At 36.0% G+C, this 24,579-nt stretch overlaps 1 protein-coding gene across 4 annotated transcripts in view; it reads left to right on the plus strand.

The window, feature by feature from the left end:
• LOC143358214 (uncharacterized) overlaps positions 1 to 24,579 on the plus strand; it is a 202,128-nt gene that overhangs the window by 55,596 nt on the left and 121,953 nt on the right. Inside the window, exon 1 of one of the 4 annotated variants that reach the window (XM_076795181.1) lies at positions 4,832 to 4,963. The exons of the other annotated variants lie outside the window; for them this stretch is intronic. The gene's annotated coding sequence lies outside the window, so the exon portion shown is untranslated. Of the gene's footprint in view, positions 1 to 4,831; positions 4,964 to 24,579 lie in introns of those variants that run through there. 4 annotated transcript variants of the gene reach the window in all.

The raw sequence follows: 24,579 nt of genomic DNA on the forward strand, positions 1-24,579 counted from the left end.
TCCGCATTCGTCGCGGCCCGAGATCGCGAAGCATGCGGCATACGGAATACGGGTGGTTGAAAGCGGATATTTTATACACGAGTTCGCAAGATTCTTCATCCCGGGATCGTAAAATTCGAAACTCCCTGCCTCCCTCCTACCGAGACAGCTTATTTCGTCACGAAGTAAAAGCTATAGTGCGCAAAGGTGTCGCCGAGACGGTTATGAGAGCAGACAGCTTTACGACGTTCAAGCTAAAGGCAGCCCAATCTACTCAAAGGTCGTTAACGTAGCCGAAACGACACAGAAAAGGTATCCTGGAGGAATGTTTTCTGAACGCCCTCTAAAACTGATTTATATACAGAAACATCTTTCAAACGCAACCGCTATAAAATTGTTTTCGGTCAGACAATTTCAAGTGAGTAGACACATACTTCTGATATCGAGGCTCAATCGATCAATCTTCTGAATTACTATGTAGAGTCAATTAATGATTCGCATAGGTGAAGCTTGAAATATCTATATTTCTATTGTACAAGTATCAAGCTATCATTTTATTTTAATTGAACTTTAAAAAATTTTAAATTTTTATTACATAATTATTGCAATGCATTTCACTTTCTCGAATTCAATTGTTGGAATTCTTGAAATTTCATAAATTCAATTTGTTCAACTAAAGGAGCTGTTGCAACCTACTACTATTTTTTATTATGAATTAAAAGTGAACGATTCATTTTTAAAATTTGACTTAAAGTAGTTAATTTGAATTAATAATTTCGTTTAAAGGTTTAACATTTAATAATCATTTATCATTTATCTAGTAATAATGATTTTTTGTTGATTTTTAATCATTTTACAAGATTAATGTTGCAACACTTCTAAACTAGATTGAGACGATCGTCTATTAATTGTTGATTCATGTTTCTCCTGCTTCAAAAAGTGTACTATTTAAAAACTTCTGAAGGTTCTAGGTTTTAATAATAATAATAAAGGTTAGTTAAATTTGATACCATCAATACTAATAGGTAGACTGCAGATCTTACGCATTTATAATAAAAATGAGTTGTTGAAACATAAGATGAATTTAATATTACTGTCACATTATTAACAACATATTAAAATGACTAAAAGAAGAAATTAATTTTTCAACAACTCCCTTTTCTTGTGATCGATGCAGACAATTTTTATTTTGCATACAGATCCGCAGTCTACTAATAAGTCTAGTGTTTCGTTAGTGATTCATAGTGGATAACTCACAAAAAAGAGGATTGACAAATTTCACAAAGTATAAATATAAAAAGTTAAAAAATTGAATTTAACAGTACTAATTTTACAATATACATATAAAGCTAGATGTTCATGAAGAATAAAATATTGAATCGAGAACTCTAAATGAAAAGTTTAAGGTTATCAGGCTCTCTGACTGCAGAGGTCACTAAGGAAATCTTCAAGTAAAACAGCTCTTTATCCTCTTCCGAAATGAAATACAATGACAGTGCCGGCGGTACCCAGTTGTAAACTGTTCCGCGGATTACCAAGGATTACCATAGTATTTTTCGTTGCCATTCTACGGTCTCTAGTTTACACCTCCTCATAATTTAAAACTTTTCTCGTTACACTTCTCCGTTACGTTTTTATTACACTTCCTAACTTCATAGCTACACTTTTTCCTGTTTTATCTTATGTGTGTTCTAAAATTTCTCATGCAGGGCAGTGTAATCTGCCTTTTTTCAAACAAATAGGAATAGATATGCTAACGGGCAAAATGGGAAATTATTTTTCCAGTTTCGCGAAATTATATCGTACGATCAATTTTCTCTCGATTCACTATTCGATATAAATACTGAAATTCTTCTTTATACCTTTTATAAATAAATGCAATTGCTTGTACGAAATTATATTCGCACCAATTTGCAGCTAATTTAATTGCACACTTTCAACCTGTAGTTGAACAATACAGCGTTAGAAATAGTCGTATCATTTTTCCCGATCTGAAACAACTTAAACAGTTGAAGATTGCATCGTTAAAATAATTACAATTTATGTCAATGACATTGTAAAAAAATCAAGGCATTTCTTAACGAGAAAAATTGAAATAGTACTTTTCATTTCTTCTTTTGTAGTATATTTTTAAAACGGAATTGTAATAACTATACATACAAAACATTCTACGATACGTGTTAGATAATTATACCGAACAAAGCTATACATTGTTCTTGAAAATACAATTTAAAAAAATACGTAAATATTTCATATGCAGTGTATATACAGGGTGTCCCAAAAATGTTGTATTTCCTTGGAAGGGGTAATTCCTGAGGTCATTTGAAGAAACTTTCTCCTTTGCAAAAATGTTTTCCGCGGCTTTATTAAGAAGTTATTAACCAAAAACATGGACCAATCAGGGTGCGGCTCCTGCAGACGGATTACGGCTCAGCCAATGCCAACGTCGCACTCAGCAGAACCTGCCGCCGTGCAGGAATCCGTCCGCTGTTGCCGCGTCCTGATTGGTCCGTGTTTTTCATTAATAGCTCCTTAACAAAACCGTGGAGAACATTTTCGTAAAGGAAAAAGTCACTTCAAATGACCTCAGGAATCACTCATTTCAAGGAAATGCAACAGTTTTGGGATACCTTGTATACTTGAATTATTTGCATAGTAGGATCTCGTCGGCAGCATTTCCCCGCTGTGACTTTGACAGATAACGTGTAAGACGCACGAATTAGGACGTATTTACAAACCGCGGCAAACTGCAAATGGCGGAGACTATCGCTGACCGTTTCTACGTTCGGCACTGCATCAAAGAATACTGGCTTTCTACCTTAAACAGCGACAGAACCCGGGCTCCTGACATAAAATGCGGATTCACTGTATATAAAACGTTTCCAAAAATTATTCTTATACAGGAGCATACTATAACCCATTTTAAACGCATAGACTCAATGAAACAGTTTCTAAAGTCTATATGTAAAATTTCGAAAATAACTTTTCCATTTAAGTTAGCAAAATCTCGAAAATGCATAAAAAATGTCGCTCATTATAAACAAATAAAATATTGAACAATCAGCGTTGACTACGGTAGAAGCAGGTTGAATGCAACAATCAGGGACGGAACACAGAACGCGAGAGAAGCCCAATTCACGAATTGGTCGCTCATTGCAAAATAACACTGTCCGGCTGCGTCTGGTTCGTCGACTAAACAAATTGCTCTGAAATTGACGAAGAGAATCGGCGATCAATTTGTCGCCGGGGTCGTGCTGTTTCTCATCAGACTTTCCAAGGAGTGCGAACGCTGATGTAACCCGCTTAATTGACACAGTTTTTGATACGAGCAATACGTGTGCTTCACTGGGTCGACGTTCGTTCCTTATTAACGGCAATTAACACCCGCGCATAAACGTTTACAAATGACGTCAGTGTTTCTGTACGCGGAACGATTTATAATCGTCGAACGGACTGTTTACTTCAAGCGTCCGGAGCTGTTGGGGTAACTGACCAAGTCCAAAATCCATCTCTCCGACGCAGTCTATTTTCTAAACAGTTCACGCCACATAATTCGCACTTATCGTTAATATCTATTTTAAATTGTAAATTAAATAGGTAGAGATGTACAAGAATCCGAGAATGTCGGGTCTGAACGAGAATTTCTTTCGGAATCGGTTGGATCCCGAATGTGTGTTTCGGGTCCCAAAAATTTCGGTAACCCGAATTACCACTCTGAGAATTAAAACTCTGCTTTGGTATAACCATTTGAAACATACAGAAAAAGCGTTCTCATGCCACATCATCTTTAGTTTCATTATTTCATACTGAGGATTGTGAAAGTTCTTCAAAAATAGAAAATCAGAAGCCATAGTCATATTTAACAAACCTGAATTCCTAGTCCCGAAATGTTGTTCCTGAAATACTTTTGGGTCCCGCCCGACCTGACCTGACCCGATCTGTTCCCGACTCGTCCCGAGATCGGGTTCCCGACATTTTCCGGTTCTTGCACACTACTGTAAATAAGGCATTACTCAAAAGACTCAGAATCTAATTTTTTAATGATGCTACATATTTTTATTACTATCACGACAAGGCTGTGTCCTAGCATAATCTGTGTGATAGGTACATAACATAATGTATGTTCTCCTTATACCTTAATTGATCTTCATTGAATGAATTCTTCATTGTTAAAACTTTCAGTTGATAAAGCAATTAAATCAGTATTTTCAAATGTAAACAATGAACGGAAACACTTATCTTGACCATTTAACAAATAGATAAAATTATTCAGAAGATAATCAGCGTGAATCACCTTTTTCTTTTTTTTTTTGCCGTTTCGAAAATACGCTGTACTTGCAGTGACACACACTTTAAACCAGAATAAATTTTTTTATAAATTTACTAAACTACTTGAATTTTTTTATAAATCTAGAAGCAGGTAAAGTGGTAAAAATTGCAGTTTTTCACAATTCTCAGCTTAGAACTGTGATTTTGATCACTTTTGATCGTCTATAATTCCTAAAACAATTAACCAATTTCAATTAAATTTTCAGGATTAATACAGGGTGTTTGCGGGATGTCTGTAATATTTTTTTTATCTGCATTAGTTTTTTAGAAATGAAGGTGATCTTCCATTTTGTTTTAATGGAATCCTATGTATTTTTTATATCATATGAAAGCATGTGCCAAAACGAATTCATTCGTATACGACACAATGATCTTCAAGATCATACAAGGTCACAAGTAACTAAGGTCACCGTATAATCTAGTATGTAATTATATGCCGTTTTTCGTACACAATTAGTAAAATAAATGGATTCTCTTTTTTTTTACAGAAGTTCCAAATGATAATTTTATCTGATTTCAATAATGGCAAGCGAAATATAAATTATGTCATACTGCATAGATGCGTAGTTTCTACAATTTATTTTCAATAGAAATTTAAACCGAGCCAGAGAAAAATGAGGACAAAGACATGCATCACAATTTTCTTAATGTTTGTGTAAGCCACAGTGATTCAGTTTTAATTTTTTTTATACTTAAGTTTATTCGTGTGTCATCTGATAATAAATATGCACTGATATCTTTGTTACGACTACGCTTACAAGACTTAATTATCTCAATTTCCATGCTCAGGGAGTTACACTGATTGGTTTCTGAGTTTTTCATTGCAACATCGGTTAATTAGTCTCGTGCTTGTCTCTTAATTTCTTTAATGCGTACATTACCGTCTATAAGTATCAGAAAGCTTTAACAATCTATAATAAATTACTAAATTTTTGTAAAATATAAAAATTAATTTAAAATGTAACGGTACACATACGCTGCACAAGAATCAACCAAATTGCGAATCGCGTAAAAAATATTAGTAAGAAATGATTAAAAGATAGCCATATTTTACTTAAGAATTGCATGCGTTTTCCTGATTTTCTGCAATTTAACCCTCCAATGGCGAGGTCTGATTTCATTTTTATGCAGAATGACAAACGTTTCATTGATTTAAATTTTGCTAAATTCTAATTTTCAAATAAAATAATCAGCCATTTGTATTAGATCCAACAAGAAAGTCAATCCTGATCTGAAGGAAGTTAAATATGGAACAAAAATATTGATGCGTTAGCTTCGAAGAATATTATAACGTTCTTAACCCTTTGCCCTACAATTTCGAGTCAGACTCGTGATGAAGATTCTGAACGGAGTCTAATAAATATATATGTTATCAATTTCTTTTAAACCGAAATAAAATTCTATTATATTGTAGTTGGAGAAAACATACACATACAATAAATATAAACTTTCTTTTTTTCCTATGAAATTCTGGACGATAAAGAATTTCTAATCACTATAACCACAAGATAAATAGTGCAAGGGGTTAAAAAATCTCTATAACATGTTTCAAACTTTCATGTAGCAGAACACAATTTGATTTGTTTATAACAGAGAATATAGAAACAGGAAAATGCAAGTTGTAATTACCATACTTGTAATTCTTAGCTTTCAAGTGTTCCTTACATGCATAATGAAAATAAAAAGTCAACGTTCATCGTTTAACGCTAGCCTATAAATTATTGTTGTAATCCACTTTGTATGTAAAAACCACCAAAATGTACCACGTTATTAACATACAATAGAACCATCGATTTCTCATCCGGGATCTCAATAGCTCTGCGGTATTTTTCATTAATTTTTTGTCAGTCTGCCTCGTAATTGCAGGTGACGTTATCGGCAATTAATTATTCATGCAGCGAACGCGCAAGGATGCTTGGAAATCATTGAAATTTCCGTAGCGTATAGTTCATGGAAATCGATAGTGGAAAGGAAAGCATATTTTTCTTGCGCAGATATTGCTGGTTGTGCCGTGAAAGTGGTCGTAGAAGGTGGTTATTGACAGATATCTGTAATTAAACGGATTACTAACACACTTAACGAGCGTAATGGTGTCGATATCTGTGATTGATCCTGCGGAATTATATATTAGGTGACCGTTAGATACGTGACTTAACGAGACTTTTATACATACAATAAAAAGTTGGTACAGAGTTTACTCTATGTACAGTGACGAGCAAAAGTGTAAACACACTTCGCTAGTTTTACATAAAACGTGATAACACAACCCATTTTTCAATTCAATTAATTATTTTTAATTTTCAATTATTTTCAATTATTTTCGTTAATGTTAATAATATATGGAATATTTATCGAAAATAGGGATTGAAGATAATTTTTACAGTTTTGCACTTTAATTGTGCTCATCGAAATAAAGTTTTAAATTAATGTTTTGTCCATTTTTCTTTACTTTTTTTGTTCTGCTTCTAGCCTGCGTGGCATACTATCTATTAAATTTTTAATCATTTCCGGCTGAATATTGTACCATTCTTATTCTGTCCTTTTCAATTTGCCGTAGTAAGAAACCTTTATCGCACAATGAAATGATACTGTTTCTTTTATCTGCTCTAAGTGGTTTCATCTTGAGTTACGCGTGTCAATTAACTTTCAAATAGGAGAGAAACTGTGTAAACACCAGTCTAAACGTGTCTTACTACAGTTGGCTATCAGTGTTTGTTAACAATTTAATTTCCCTAGCATTTGTGTACTATCTTAACCGTTTCTGATGAAACGTGCAAAACTGTAAACATTGCCTGAAATCCTTATTTTTGTAAAATATTATTTATATCGTTAATATTATCTAACATAAATTGTTATGTTTTGTTTATCATATTCACTATATAATTATTATTACCTAAGCTTTATCATTCAATTGAAAAATAGGTTGTATTATCAGGTTTTATGTAAAACTAGCGAAGTGTGTTTACACTTTTGCTCGTCACTATATGTGCCAAATACCTAGCCGATAAAAGTCTCAGAACTATCCCTACTACCGCGGAGTATATCCCGTGAGGAGCCAAGAAGCTCCAGATACCTCGGTCGCCGAGAAGTAACATAATACGGGTGGAGTATATCGGTGTGAGAACAGGAAACCACTACTAATTCAATAACAAAACTTCCTTATTTTTCATTATTTCCTATTTTCACTATTGTCCTTTTCTACGTTCGGCGTGGATCAAAGGATAGTATCTTCTGGCCGATCTATGTCCCTGGCTAGACCCGTGTTTTGGACATATATCGAGTAAACACTGAATTAACATAATTTTTATATTTCTAGAAAAAAAATGTTTTAAATTATCTGAAAACGAATATTGGCTTTTATAAAATTAATGCGGCCAGTACTTTGACACTAAACCTACCACAGCTGGTCAAATTAACCTTTTCAAACTTCTGCGTAAAATTTCGTACATACAACATATTTTTCCAAGAAAATTTGTAGCGTGCCCTACCTACCGCAGCAGGTCAATTTGGCCGCACGTGATAATGTGGTATTTAAACCTAAACAATCAGTATAAAAGAAAGGCTATTCTCAATGTGGCATGGCCAACTCAAAATAAACAAACCGCCTTATTGAATGAGACGCTATCAAGCTACGCACGTTTCATGACAAATACATCCAAACTGCAAAGGTGAAAGACACAGTACAAATTCGTAAATCGAGGAGTTCGTATTATTTTTTATAATTGAAATTATATAAAAATAAATTTGTATCGCCATTTTATGGAAGTTATTCATCTACTAATTCATTCAGCAACAAACTGACTATTATCTACGTTTAATTATATTAACAATAACTTCTTTTAAGGAGCGGTCATTTAAAGCTGACGAATTTTTTCAAGCACAAGCTTTATTCGGACTTCTTCGATTAAATATGGGAGCAGTGTATCTATCTGCGCGATTGATTCATCGGACGGAGGAACAAAGATTTATTGGGATCGAGGTGCAATCCACGATTCGCGATTCACAACGGAACGTTCTAATTGGAATGCGGAGAAATGAAATACGAGACGCGGAGAGACTATGCGAATGACATTTCCTTTCTCATGCTAGGGCAGGATGCCGGTTCGTACGGGCGCTCGTACGGGTTCGACGTTGCAATTAGGTCAAGGCGTTTAATTACGCGACGAAGACTCCATCGTGTCCCAAATATTGAGATCGGGAACAGCAAATCAGAGCCGCTAGGAAAGCTGGTCCAACTACTCTCTCGTCTCAGTTTTATGTTTCTTCGTGAACATGTTCGACCATTGGACGCGAGATTGCAATTTGATCCCTACGCGAAAATTTAGGACAACAAATCCGAAAAAGAGAGGGAACAAAGATGACAGTTGAACAGAATTTGGGTTGAGATGGGTCAATGAATCGGAACACAGGATGATAACTTTAACAAATATTTCAAATACACTTTCGAGGTAAATGCAGTGTTTACTCGATATATGTCCACACCCAGGTCTAGCCACGGACATATATCGGCCAGGAGATACCATTTTTTGATCCACGCGACCTTACACTCCTCGGCGACCGAGGTCCCTCGAGCTTCTTGGCCCCTTACGAGGTATACCCCGTTGCAGTGGGGATAGTTCTCGGACTTTTATCGGCTAGACATTTGGAACATATACAGGGTGGGGCATTTAAATGGGAACACCTAAATATCTCGGTTATCATTAGTCGTACAAAAAATCTCCTCAGAATAAAGTTGTACTGTTTCAAGGGGCGAATTTGATGATGGTAAAAATTTTTTCTCAAGGTCAAATGGAATCATATATTTTTTTGTTCATATTCTTATAGAGAATAAAATGACAAATTCAAAAACCTATCATAATGTAAGATTCGGCTCATCTGATCTCAAGATATTTACAGTTTACTTACGTGTTCCGAAATCATATGTCGTGTTCAAAATGATGGCCAATGGTATTGATGCAGTACTGAAGTCTCGTAACAAACGATCTGTATGCGTTTTCTATTTCCTGCGGCGTAAGTAAAACACATGCCTTAGTAATTCTTTGCCTCATATCTTGTGGCGTCGTAGGTTTTTCCTGGTAAACAATGTTCTTCAATCTTCCCCCATAGGTAGAAATCTACGGAGTAAGATCCGGAGAACGAGGTGGCTATTCTACAGTTCCCCTTCGTCCGACCCAACGTTGCAGAAATTTTGAATCTAGTGTTGCTCTTGCAACTCTGGAGTAATGAGCTGGATACCCGTCCTGCTGAAACCACATGCGTTGCCGGATATTTAACGGCATATCTTCTAAAAGAGTCTGCAAATCTTGACGGAGAAATCGGGCATACTTGTGTCCTGTGAGTGTGCCGTCGATAAAGTACGGTCCTACGATTTTGTTATACACAATACCGCACCACACGTTAACAGACCACGGTCTTTGCCTTTCCATTTCTCTTATCCAAGTTGGGTTTTTAACCGACCAATAGTGCATATTATGTAGATTTATTTGCCCGTGGTTCGTGAATGATGCCTCATCCGTGAATAAAGCGTTAGCAAAAGAAGCATTATCCATTTCTAATTGATGCTGTGCCCACTGACAAAATCGCACACGATTAAGATAGTCGGTCTCATGAAGCTGCTGATGTAAGCTTACGTGATATGGTTGGAATTTCTCTCGATGAAGTATTCGCAGAATACTTCTTCTACTGATTCCACTTTCTCGCTCCAATTGTCTAGTACTTGTATGAGGACACACTGGAGGAGACACTGCAGCTGCGATGCAAATGGCATTTCCTTCGTGCGTTACGGTCCTTCGTCTGTTATGTTTCTTAGCGTTCACGTTACCGAATTGCTTAAACTGGCTTAAAATAACAGAAAATGCGTGGACTGAGGGACAAATACGGGCTGGAAATCATTCACAGTATAAACGAACTGCTTGTCTAAGGTACTGCTGACTTTCACCATAAATGAAAACCATATCAATTTTCTCTTGTACGGTATAACGCATTGTAATCACTTCGAAGTTTAGACTAGGATTACTGAAGAAGGAATAAGATATTTACTCGAATAATCTACGGTACATCGGTTATCGCTGTCAATGACGCGTATCATTCATGAGCCAGTATCTGTTCCACAACGCTAGGACATATTAATGTAAACATCTTGAGATCAGATGAACCGAATCATACATTATGATAGGTTGTTGAATTTGTCATTTTATTCTCTATAAGAATATGAACAAAAAAATATATGATTCCATTTAAAAAAATATCGATGAAATCTTGTAAAAAAAATGACCTTGAGAACCATTATTTATCATCATCAAATTCGCCCCTTGCAACAGTACAACTTTATTGTGTGCAATTTTTGTGCGACTAATAATAACCGAGAGATTTAGGTGTTCCCATTTAAATGCCCCACCGTGTATAGAGTAAACACTGTACAGAATCTGGTAAAACGTGTATTATTCTAGCTCTGACAGACAACAAAACAATAGCGAACCGGAAGTACGCCAATCGATCCAGAGGGCGGTAGATCAAGACTCGTGTCCCTACTCTAATTTCCCCTTCCAACGCGCTATTCCTCACGCTTCCATCGCGGCCCGGTCTCGTGACGCTTTCCATCCTTGTCGTGCATATATCACAATGTCACGTGACTAACCCGATACTGGCAGAGAGAGGGTAACATTTTCCCCTCGACTTGTGCTCCCCCTACTCAACTGGCAACACTGAATCGATCCAGGGGGCGGTAGATCATTGAGGCAGTATCCCCAAGACAGTCTGTATTCTCAATAAAAAGGTCGATTTTCACTAGTTCAACCATTTCTTTACTTCAACATTTGCAACATATTGCGTCGGACATATCGGCCATGGGCATGTGTTTTGCATAAAGAAAGTCAAATTGATGTTATTCGCGTTGCTTTTATTTAACTGGAACGTATAACGTAATGATCATGCAATCTCTGACTTTCGTTGTTACATTTTTCACACAATTTTCATAAAGGGATAAGTTATAAATTGGTAATTAATCATTGAGAATAAGAAACCGACTACAGCAACAAATACTGATGAAGAAATTGTTCGTTTCGTACTGATTGTGAGTATAAATGAGAACCAAAATTTTGTTCGTTATAATTACAAATCTTTTGTAAAATGATGACAAAGAGTAATGTACCTATAAATAGTAAGGAAACGATAATTATCAGCATTTACAGCATTTCTTTCAACAATTTTTGAATTTGAATTTTTTAAAGATATTACAGAACTGCTCTGAATATTCTTTGTTCATCATTATATCGATCTACAGTCTCAAAATAAAGATTTGCGCAAAATATGTTGAATAGCAAAGTTCTTAAATTATCTATATATTTTCGTTGGCTACACAAGGGTTAACAAAAAGAATAAATATATTACCAAATTGTATTGAATTTAACTTTGTTAAAGCATATGGAATTCATGGAAAATAAACAGAAATAAGCAGAAGTCAGTTGTCGTTGTTTACTGTCGCAAACTAACAGAACTTTTGTGCTCGCTCGATAAAACTGTGCAAGTTTACTTGCTGGAATCCCGGTTCCAGCATAATTCTTTCTTACGTTTGCTACTCTGACGAGACAATATGATCAAACTAACGCGTATAAAAACTGCTCCGATATTTTACTGCGTCCGAATACAATAGAACTGTTTATCTACGGTCCCCTCTTTTCAGTTTTATTTTTTTTTTTCCTGTCGACACTGAATTCCGTTGGGACATACCGTTGCTCACGAAAGTATTCGAACACCCTTTAAAAAAGAATAATTTTCTTAAAATTGCATCAAGCGACCTGCCATTTTTAACAATTAGAAGCATTGGTTTACTGAATTACAAGCGAAAAAGATTTTTAAAAAATTGCAATTGGTAGGAATTACACGAAAAAATGACATAGGCACTTTTTGAAACTTTTTTCCTTGGACTTGTAATGATTATTTAAAATATATTACAATATAATGAAACACTAATGTAAAAAAAATTTGATCATCCCCAACCATTCAGCACATTTTTGTGACAATGTTTATTGTCACCTACGCTGTTAGAAATATTAAAAAGTGTTTTATTGCTTTATTGTGCTATTTAAATTTCTTTATCATTTTCTCATGGAAGTAGACATTTAGTAAGTTTTCCAACCTATGGGTTCGAGGATTCCCCTCCCCCCAATCCCCCTTGGGAGCGCTAGGGTTAATGTACGCCTAAATAATTTGATCAACAATCATATCTAAGCCTTAATGGAAAGTCGAGCAATAACGTGGTTCGGAACGTGTTAATGCGGGTCAGTATATGTAAATTTATTGGGAATTAAAGACTCCCATAATGTTCAACGTACTTGTAACTGTGGCACGAAGATTCTTGAATGTGTTCGAAAAAAACCGCTGTGAGATTGCAATCTTCTCAACCGCTTGTATCAGAAATTAGCGTTTTCCGCGAATAAAGCCGGGATCGTAAGGTTCCGACCGATCTGAATCAGGCGATTTACGCAGAAATGTAACAAACTGCATCGTTAGGGTTCATTACCGTGTAAAAAGCGTCGGGTATCGTGCGAACGTGGCTGCGGCGGCATGGCACCGCGCAATGGTCCGCGCGAGGCGTGCGTATTCGTTTGGCAAAAAGCGGGAATACGCAATGTAACAAGGCCGGAACAATATAAAGACAGAGCAAAAAGAGTCGCCGTCTGCCGGGTGCTGGCTCTGACAGATACGAGTTTATTTACAGAAACAGTTTTAGTACGACGACGACAAACGCGTCAGGTACACATCGTGCACCGCGTCCGGTCCTCCGCATATAGAACATCCGCTGCAGCACGAACACGAACACGAACACGATCACGCAGACGCACATGCGAACGGATGCCGCGGACGCGCGCAGAAACATGCGAGGAGATGCACTTTTATGCGCTAGGTACTCACTTGTACACGTTTCAGCCAGTTACGATCGCTGGAAGGATCGAGGTTAATATAAAGGGTGCTAGAAAAAAGGGTGTAACACTTTAGGAACTTGTAATACAGGGTCATTGAGGTAAATCCGGAAACGCCATGATACGGGCTGTTTCAAAACACGTGGGCTTCGGGGATGGATTCAGTGCGCTGAAGAAAAAAAGGTCATGTAAACGTATACTCGATATCAACTTGTTTCCGAATTATAGCCGTTTCAACATACGGATCTAGCCGGGCACATGTATCGGCCAGGAGATGCAGTGATTTCTCGATATATGTCGCCAAGGCCTGGATGATAAACATCGCGGAATTATCCCCACTGCCGCGGGGTATACCCCGTGAGGGGTCGCGAAGCTCCAGACGCATTTGACACCGAGGAGTGTAAACATGACACGGCTCGGATATGTTGTCGGGTCTCCTGCACGATACACGACACTGGCAAGACCCATGTTGTTGACATATATCGAAAATTTACGGCACTATTCTTTGATCCACGCCGAACGTAAAAAAGGACAACGAAGCTCTAGAGGCCAAGGTTCATGGCCTCTCACGACCTCCTTCGCGGCAGTAGGGATAGTTCTGGGACTTTTATCGGCTAGACATTTGGGACATATGTAGAGTAAATACTGCACCTGTTATTGTATTTTGAAATAGGGTGCTTGTCCCTATTAGTGTGCCCCTTCCTTATTAATGTGTTTTCATATTTATCTCTCTCTCTCTCTCTCTCTCTCTCTCTCTCTCTCTCTCTCTCTCTTTATTTAAATATGAAATATATATATTTCATATTTAAATATGGAAGAGACGTTATAAGGTCCACAAATTTTAAATTCGGCGATTTTCAAATTTGGCGCGTGGCAAACGCAATTTATTTTGACGCGTTGTAAAATTTAGCTTGCTGAAATTTCTACGCGTATGAAATGCGACGTAATTTTTTGCCGTCCCAAATTCAACGCGTTACAATTAATTTATGTATGAATATATATGTTTATTAATGTGCGTTATCACGAGTGTTCTATGAAATCAATATTTTATCGATTCACAATCATTTGTCATTGCTTCAGTTTACAATTTGAATTTAGTGGCATTCGATGGTAACATCGATATAGTGAATGGACCGTGAGCGGACTGGTGCGCGGTGATCTGTAGCGTGGTCCTCTTTGCTATTTTCTATCATTTGTACAGGATTACGAAGTTGGTTAACTGGACACATTGATACAAAACAAATAATTCCACAAAAAGGTGGACTAGCATAATTATAAGTCACTACGTATGAACGATTGAGAAAAACTAAAACCCCTGCATACACTTAACAGAATAAACGAAAAGTAATGAAAATGAATCAGCGGTAGCATTTGAATGGCTTTTCAGTTTGCAAATGTTGATGTAAATTTAACTCGGATTAGAATAGAATATTTGCTAAAGGTATCTGCCAAATCTGAAATAAATGGAATGATTGCTTTTTCAAATAGTACGGCAGTTTTATAAAGTGTATGAGATATAGTTTATACATAATGTATAAATTATGTTCCATTTCGAGGCCTGCAGCACTGCCAATTCTTCGCATTTGGGCTTAACTTCACCTTGGCAACCCTGAAGTTTTTAACTTTTTTTATGTAATCCTGTAGATCTTGACGAGAAAATGCCAAAAATCCAAGTTTTGATATGTGGAATTCACTGATTAAAATCGCTCAACTTTTAATATGCATAGCTTTTGAACACGTGAATTGCTCACATTAAAACTTGGATTTTTGTCATTTTCTCGTCAAAATCTACAGGATTGTATACAAAAAGGATAAAAATTTCTGGGTTGCCAAGAATGAAGTATAACTAGAATTTGTGTATAATACTACCCCTGGCAGAATGTGTCTGATTAAAATCGAGAATACAATCGTTGAAGGTGTTCTTTACGTTCATTTTAATACTGGTAACGGAACATGTTATACAGTTTAATTAGTATGTAAAAGATACTAATTTTTTCGTTTGGAATAGTGATACTAATAATTAGTTTTTAGCACTTTATCTATAACGGAAATCCCACATTGCCAGAAAATGAATTTCAGTGTTTATCAACTAGCATAGACAATACGAAGCAAGATAAATGCACTATTATTTTTTAATTTTATTATTATAGTCTTACTTAGTCTCACTTACCCGTTATCATAGATTTGGTACACTGTTTTAAATATTTCGGCATAACAGTAGACATTTTAAATGTTAAATCTTGTAAATGTGAGTATTCGAATACTTTTTATGATCGATCGTACATCTGATTTGTATAGTGAGTATTAGAAAAATTTTACTGATTGAGAGCCAGCTAAATATCTTTAAACGTGCAATAGGTAATGAAAGTGTTCTTGCTGTAATTAAAATTTTGTTATTAAGACTTTGAAATACATCAATGCTGCACTGCGACCGATAGCCATTTCTGACAAGAATAAAAATTAATTGATTTTTGACAAATGAGGTCGAGCAATACACAAATTATTATCAAAAGACACTTTCGAGACTAGAGACAGTATTCAAGCGTTCACAGCAGAGAAAAGATGTGATCTAAAAGTCAGTGTCACTTAAAGAATATTCAATAACCAAATTTTGAATCTCAGTGTTAGAATCTTTATTTCAGAATGAATTCAAAAGTCACGTCGAACGCGTACACTACGAATGCTGCACCACAGCAGTCGAATGACTCGTGTAAGATTCGTCAAACGTAATCGGTTCCACCGAATACGGTAACCGCTTAATAAGGATTCATTGGACGTCGTCATTGACGAAGACCAAGCGACAAGGGTCGCTATATCGAGATATTTCACCTCGATAGTACTCTCGATTGCCTTTTTAGCGATTCGAATTCTGCAAAAGGACGGGCGCTCCGTGAATTATGCAAGAACACTTTTTAATAATTGTTGCAAGACTTCTACACCTCGTTACAGCATTCTATACAATTTTTCATTGCGTTTCAGATTAAACGCAACATTTGAAACATTTGAAACATTTTAGTGCATATTTAGTTTTAATTATTTATTACATTTGTAAACTACATTAGAAGGATTTATCGAGTACTTGTCCATTTTTATAAATATAATATTGCAGTACGTTACTAGACTGAGAATTTCTATACAAAGTAAAAAGTGAAACAAGTAAAAAAAGTTTTAAGTCCATCGTAAGTAATTAGATGGCGAGTAATTAGCAACAGGTTAGAGAGTATTTATTCTTACAACAATTTTAGTTCCCCGAGGATAATGCAATGATATTCTTAAATTCTTCCAACGGTTTAACAGTTTTGCTTTCTGTTCATCCATTTTTGTATAAGTAAATACAACTGCACTGTTTACAGGAGGTCCCAAAAATGTTGTACTTCCTTGAAAGAGGTGATTCCTGAGGTCGTCTGAAAAGTTTTTTAAAAAAGAGTTGCATGATTCAAGTTTTAAATAGAATTAATTTGAAAAAAAAACTCTTTCGATTTCTGGATAACATAAATCATGTTTTCAATTAAAATAATATTTCAAATAGACATTGCTTTCAATGAAAGATTATAAAAATGAGACTTTAGTAACGTAGAAGAAAATCACATGCACCTTATATACAAAATTGTTAGACGATATTGTAAAATAATTTTCGGTGGCGTTACGAGAAAGGAAATCGAGTGTCGGTGTTCGACTTTCTTTCGATCCGCGAAGAAATTCGGCCGCGACAACGAAAGCGAAATGGCAGCTCCATGAAAGCAACGACGTGACGCGACGGTGACGTTATCGCATCGCGTAACACTTGTTTCAGCGGAACGTTTCACGGAGCCGTGGCGAACAGGCGGTCCCGTCTGTTAGCCGTCGTCTGCACGACGACCATTTCTTCGTCTCGCTCCTTGGGATCTCCTTTCGCTGGGCCAGCTCTTCACTTTTTGCCGCGTTTCCGACGTCTCCTTTTCCAGTTCTACATGAGACGAGACGCGACGCGACGCGGTTAAAAGCGTCCCCGCTGCCTACGCGTCCTCCTCGCTCTCGCACTAGCGCCAATTAAATGCAGAGAGCCCGCATGAAGTTGCAGTTAAGGTCAAATCATAATTTCCCTCATTTTAACGCTCCGATTCCGAGAATGACAGTGAAAGCGAATAGTAGTAAGTAATGCCGATGGTATGTGCGGGTATTCCAGATGATCACTGTCGGCAAAAAATAGATGGATAGCTAGATATACATTTAATGTTACTTTTCGTGTTACGCGAACTTGATTACTGAAGGTAGTAAGGAAGATAGCAGTGTTATATGTAACATAGAACATAGAACTTATTCTAGATTTATGACTTCTCTAGACTAGTCTACGACTTACGTTCACCACTACACAGAGATGAAAAGATAGTGGCACAGCACAGAGAAACGGGTGTAATAGTTAACTGTAATCTATGGTCGTTGCCAAGGCATCCAAGGTATGCTAAGACAACATACATACGGGCAGTAACCCGCAGGTTGTGAAACAGTTATTGTAATTCTGGTTTAATAAATTATATTTTATAAAACCCTACACAGGGAACACTCTTTACCTGTAGATCACACGATTCAATCCGTTGACGTTATTATTTGTTAACATTCGTTAATGTTTCAGCTAATAATGCAATATCCAATTAGACTTGCGTTTCCTTGCTCGGTCATCTTTTCATCTCTGCACAGTACATTGCCCCCACCGTTCTCGATGTTATACTCCCCTCTCCTTTCTTGCTCACTTTCCTATATTCCTTTGACTTTCTGTCCCTATATCTTTACTCTACCTAACTCATTTTGTTCTATAACAGTGCCGGGCACGTTCGCCTCAATTGAGTACATACCCCTACCGTAATGCCCACTGTCCCCTTCCAGTAAGCGCCGTTATCGTAGGGCAGGCCTGCTCAACGATGACTCGCGGAACAGATGTGGCTGCTTCTCCTCTTCGCCTGCTCGGCGAGTCAGTCCCCACTATTTCCACTCCAATAAGGCCCATGACCGCTGCACCGAGAATTTATTCACCATTACTACGTATTCATGTACATGTACATGCCGAAGGAAAAGTCGGAGTGGACATGGTGGGGACTGACTCGCCGAGCAGACCGAAAGGAGAAGCAGCCACATGTGTTCCGCGAGCCAACGATGAGCAGGCCTGCCGCAGGGCAGTGCGGGGCAACGAAGACACGAAACACCAGCAAACGCGACGAAGGTGCGCGCTGCATGAAAGAGAGGTTGGTGGGGGACTCAAGCGTTTGAGGGGCCCCAACCGTGCTCAGCACTGTTCTGTAACGTTTCGTAACCATTCGTTCAGTTTCTTTCACCTACAGTGGCGAACAAAAGAAAGTTTAAAATTGGTATTTCTGTATACGAATATTATTAACTTTAGCACCAGATGGATATCAAATGTCGATAACATTTATCTAATCTGGCGCATCCTCGGCTTATGACATTAAATTTCTTTTGTTTATTCGTCCGGTTTCGCATGATACGTTAACAATCCATTTTGTTCGACATGTACAACGGAAAAAAGTACATTTTGAATTGTAATGATATTAACAACTACATAGTATACATTTATTGACATTTCCTTTCATTTCCATGAACACGTTGGCTTTAACTAACAGATGCGTCCTTAATTACTCAGACGGTTAAGAATAATGGAATTGATTCGAGTCGTTTATCTTCTAGCGAACCCCCAAGCACACTTCAAAGGTGGTATTCAATTTTTTTTAATCCTCCATCATTCACTGTTTTAAATATAATTTTATTTTATCAATATTATTAGATCTAAACATAAACTAACTCGTTAGTTGTACGAGGACACAACGACAAAAATATTAGACAACTCGCGCGACCCGTACAACTTCTTAAGTCGTAATATTCTCGATGGTCCAAGATCCCACCCGAAGGGTTCTTATGCTCTTTCGTGAGTCATCTATCCTGCGAATTCGACCATTGCTTAATCGGTTCTTTTGCGCACTGTCTTACATATTCTAACAAAACAGAGTATATCATAGATGACCCTGAGAGTTGACGTAACTACAATATTCTAATCTAGGATAAATTTAAGTTAACTTTGTGAGCCGTTTAATGTAGACCAACAAATCCTTGCTATCGAGTTTGTATGTACCCCTTTATTGATATCTGAACATGTTCATTGTCAAAGTATTAGGGGTACCTGTCACTTTTAAATAAAATACCTAAAATAGGGTAAATACTCCTAATACAACTCCCAACAATCCCACTGCAAATCAGTTTAGTTAAGCCTGAAGAAAGCCTTAGCAAAAAATTAAACCTGAAAAATTCAAATTGATCGAAGTACAGTGTTTACTCGATGTATGTCCAAAACATGGGTTTAGCCATGGACATATATGGGCCAGAAGATACTATTCTTTGATCTACGCCAGACGTAGAAAAGGACAGTGAAGCTCTACTAGGGGCGACCGAGGTCTCTCGAGCTTCTTGGCTTCTCACGGGGCATACCCGGTCGCAGTGAGGATAGTTCCGGGACTTTTATCGGCTAGGCATTTGGGACATATATAGAGTAAACCTAATAAAATTTAGCCTGCTCATTTGTTTTTAAACATAATCGAAGAACTGCTAAATGAAAAACTAAATTGAGCTTTGTTAGTATAAGATTTGTAGAATTGTCTCCAATTGGAGAGGTATAATGTCGACAAAAATTGCATTTATGCATGTACTGACGGACGTTTTTGACGGTTTCATAGCAACCATAGCTAAATCCATTCAAGTCCTTACATATTTCTTAATCTACTTCTTCGACATCATTCGCGGTCAAAATGAACGCGTTCAAGGGTTAATAATGGTATTTGCTCGATATTGTTTAAAAATAAATATGCGTTATTATATTTAAACGAATGTATGATTTCCCTCCGAATTATGTCATCATCTAATTATAAAATGAACTAATCTTTTATTTGCTATTTGAACAAATATTTCCAGAAACAATTTCTTACCATAAATACTTTCTAAGGAAATTATTTAAGGAATACATCTTTGACAAAATATTTGAATAAAAAACAATGTCACAGGCAGCCACAAATGTCTACATTATATAATAATTGCTTTCATGTTTCCAGATTAACATCTAGATAAAACACAACTTTGTAATGAGATTTTATTTGAATGAATGAATTATTATTTATTTAAAATAATTAGTTAATTATTTGAATAAAAAATTATTTCTGAGTAATTTCAAAACAAAATGAAATTACTATACTGTTGTTAAAATAAAAGTAATAAAGTGGTAAGAATAATTTATAAATTACTATTTTTCACCTTCATTTCGATTAAAATTTTCTCGAGTCAGGAACGGAGCTATTTCGTTGCTCGACATTATCGTGACGGCCATTTCTGCTGACTTCTCGTTCACACCGATTGTATTATGTTGCATTGGAAGGATGTACGCAATGTATAGGGTGTACTGAAAATCATAGTATGTAAAAGAATAAATGAAAAATTTAAAATAGACATTTTTTATGTGAAACCACTTGTCTAATTTCCCACTAAATACAAGCGATGCAGTCCTTAAACAATTAAAATTATATGTTGCATATGACCAAAAACGAAAAATGTAAAATGAAACTTTCTTGCCCGAGGTCCTCTTTTTGAAAAAAAAAAAAAAAAACAAGTTTGAATATACTGTGCCAACTGTGCACCAAGGTCAGACATACTCGACAAAGTTTCAAATTTAATTTCCTCTAAAATGAAATTTCAGACGAAATAATTCCTATGTTTACGATTGATTTTTTTTCAAACACGCTCATTCCCGTTTTCGTTGTACCATGGATTTTGATGCTGCCCACCGTGTGTAATCGATTTTATTCTATTAAGCCCCGCAAAATTTAATATGTATCGTTTTCGTTTTACTGTCATCCATCGGTGACTGGCGCGGCGTGAACGCACGTGCTGCATAAAAATGCATGTTCACGCTGCGACGGTCGCTCTCTTGTTTCGCAATAAACGCCAGAATAAATCGCTTATCACGATTCTAAAATTTCAAAAAATATATATTCAACCGCACAACTAAACGTCAATAACAACACATTGTTCGTCTGCTTAAAATGCGTCACAAATTATGATGGACAATGTGTACGTCAAACACATAACACAAAATAGTTATTATAAATCTATCCATGTAATAAATATTATAAAAATGTCATAAATTTGAAGAAAATTAATCGCGAATGTGTAGAAAGTTGTAACATGTTAATGAACTTATTCAGTTAATAATTAAAACTTCTTTGTCTGTACTAATTTACTTTAAAGCTTTAATATTGATTACAAAAGAATAGGATTCCATTTCATTTTCACAGAAAGGCATAACATTATTATTTAACAGATTTTGTTCCGAAAATAATACTTCCTTTGTGTAACTCATCTAAAATTGTTCAGAGACTTTCAATTTTAAATTCTTTTTCCTTTTTTTCTGGGGATTTTAAATTCTTTTCCCCTTAAAAAAATTGGGTGCCATCTTTGATGTGTGCTTCGAGTACTCCAATAATTTTCCTACCGTGCAACCATTCAGAAAATGAGCGATTTTCGAGAGGACAAAGTAAGATTGATCATTTTACATTGATTCGTCACAGGTTTCTCTGTTCGGACGAGTGTTCCTCACCGACGACCTCGGCACTTCAGTATTCGAGAACTATCTCAAAAACCACTACACAGATCGATCTTGCCACTTATATGACCCTTCTTTCGACAACGTTATGTTTCTGTTTCGTCTTATGCTACCTCGTAACTACCGGGAACGCTAAAGGAAAGCGAGAGAGATGGTTTATCTGGGAATTTGTACGTGAATCACATGTGTTTTCACTCTTTTTTCTTACGACAGAGGCCAAGTTACATTCGACGTTTAACACCGACCCAAAAGTAACCGAGGATGCGATATTTTATAGTGCGCATGTTTATTATTAGATGATCGAATAATGGTTGACACTATTCCTAAAATATGTGAACGGCGTTTAAAGAAATAAAAATATGCTTCATATTGTATAAAACTGCACGTAAATAATATTTTCATTGATATCAGTATTTAACTTTGTAATTAAGATAAGAGCAAGTTGCCAAATGTGTGCTGGTCACCTTGTTTTTATAATCGTTTTTCATAGAATTTGTGCTGCTCATATTAAATTTTAACAATCAGCGAGGTGTGATGTAATTTATATCAATTATGTTGCAAGCAATAGAACATTTGAAAGTGGTGAATATCAACTTTCCTATATTTTAACTAACATATGCATTCCTTGCATATTATATTAGTATTCATTACGGGGTCAAATTAAACATTCTATACAACATCAGAAACATTCCTAAGTGCCACTACTATACTGTTTTCTAAATCGTCCCGGTGTGATTTGAAAGTGTGATTAAATTTGAAGGAATTGAAGGTTTTTCTTTTTTGTCCAAACATGTTGAAAAGAATTTACGATCCATAAGACTTTAAATAGCTAAGCCTAATTTTAAAAACACCCTAAAATTACCGTTAAAAGGTGTTCGTTCCCTTTAGAAAAGTATTCACTTTATTTTCAGTATTTTATTATCTTCTAACGAAATTTTGGTTTACTTCGAAACTAAAAAAGAAAATTTTATTTCAGTGAATCTATTTTTAGTTTAGTTTAGTTCACGTCGAATATAAAGTCATCATAAATAGATTAATACATTAATAGATTTTCTTGAAATATTAGAAAACGCCACCCTATCGTTTGACCTATACTATATTTAAAAAAAGAAATATACCCAATTTTCTCGAAGAACTAAACATTTCTTAACTAACATAATAATAGCAATATTCCCCTACATACGATGTAACAGAAATTGTGATTTTAAATACTAACAAAAAATAAAGTGGAATACGAAATGTCCAAATGGAAGTGTATTGGAAACTCGAAATGCGTATAACGAGATAAGCAGTGTTAAAAAAATTAGGTGTGGTATGTATTGTTGCCTAAATTATCGTAAACTGGTGACTTTCACCAGCGTGATGCAGTGTAGTGTGACTCTATCAGAAAAAAACGCGCCAATCGATATTTCCAACGAACCGAACTTTCCCTAATAAAAGATAGCGGCCATATTGAAAACTGTAGACCCTCATGTCTTTCATAGTTCAATTGAACAAAGCTGTGGTTGTAATTCACGGTAACCAGATTAAAAATTGCTTTGGTTTAAAAAATGAATGAGATCTGTTTCAGCATCTGTCTGTTCAGCTTGTCTGTGGACCGTTTTACACCATAATTGATGTTCCACATTGGAATGCACATTGCACGCAAAGAAATATCGCGAACAAAAATCTTTGTCCGCGAGCGTAATTTTATCTTGAACTCACCTGCAAACAGGCAGGTGTGTTGCCTATTTAAAAGGGTTTGAAAACTTACGTTTCAACGAGACATTCCTTCACCTAACTGGCTATTTTTAAGTCAATGTCAATGTTCTTGGTGTCTCTCATGTAATTGTTGCACTTAATTGTAAGTATGTGAACATCTTGTGATATCTGCTTTTTGTTCATTACATTTTTACATATCTCTATAAGTAATTCATAGATAAACAATATGAATATACAATGTATTTTGCCGTTAGGAAACAATTTATACTCATAAAAGCATTGAATAAGAACCATTATATTCAGCAAGAATATTTAAAATAAAAGAAATAAAATATTTCAAGATGAAATTCAAATATTTTTACTATTCTTCAAATAAAATAGTATATTAAACTACTATTTCAAATACTTATTGCATCAATTGAAATATTTTATTTTCAAAGTTGTACGATAAAATAAATAGGATTATTAAAAATACTACTTATACTATTACTAAATACTACTTATTTAAAATACTATTTTACCCTGCTCTGGTGTGTGCAATGTAAATTAGAATTTAGGAATATCAATGCACTATTTTCAACTCCTTTGATTAAAGAAAGGAGAGGCCCTTTCATTTGGCTCTCGCCTCTAGTAATTGACACAGACAACTTTTATTGTTCATAAACATCCGCAGACTACTTATTTGAAAATCTTACCACTTGAATACGTAAACATGACGCACAAATTAAGGAATTGGCAAGGATAATCGTTACTTTACTTACCGCGAAGCGAGAAGGTTTGCTACTACAGCTCCGAACAAGACCAGCAACAGCAACATTGTCTGTTACTACCTCGATGAGTTACGCATTTCATACGCAGCTAATTATAAATTCTTGTGCGGTGAGTGGACCGCCTCATGGCTGCGAGCAATTTTGTTTTTCCGCGGAAGTTTACGGCCGCATCTTTGCAACGGGAGAGCGGTACGCAATAACCGAGGTGGCTCTTTGCGCGCATGAATTTTTCTTGGAGCGGCGACCC

This window comes from Halictus rubicundus, chromosome 10, assembly GCF_050948215.1.
Source record: "Halictus rubicundus isolate RS-2024b chromosome 10, iyHalRubi1_principal, whole genome shotgun sequence".
NCBI classification, from domain to species: Eukaryota; Metazoa; Arthropoda; class Insecta; order Hymenoptera; family Halictidae; genus Halictus; species Halictus rubicundus.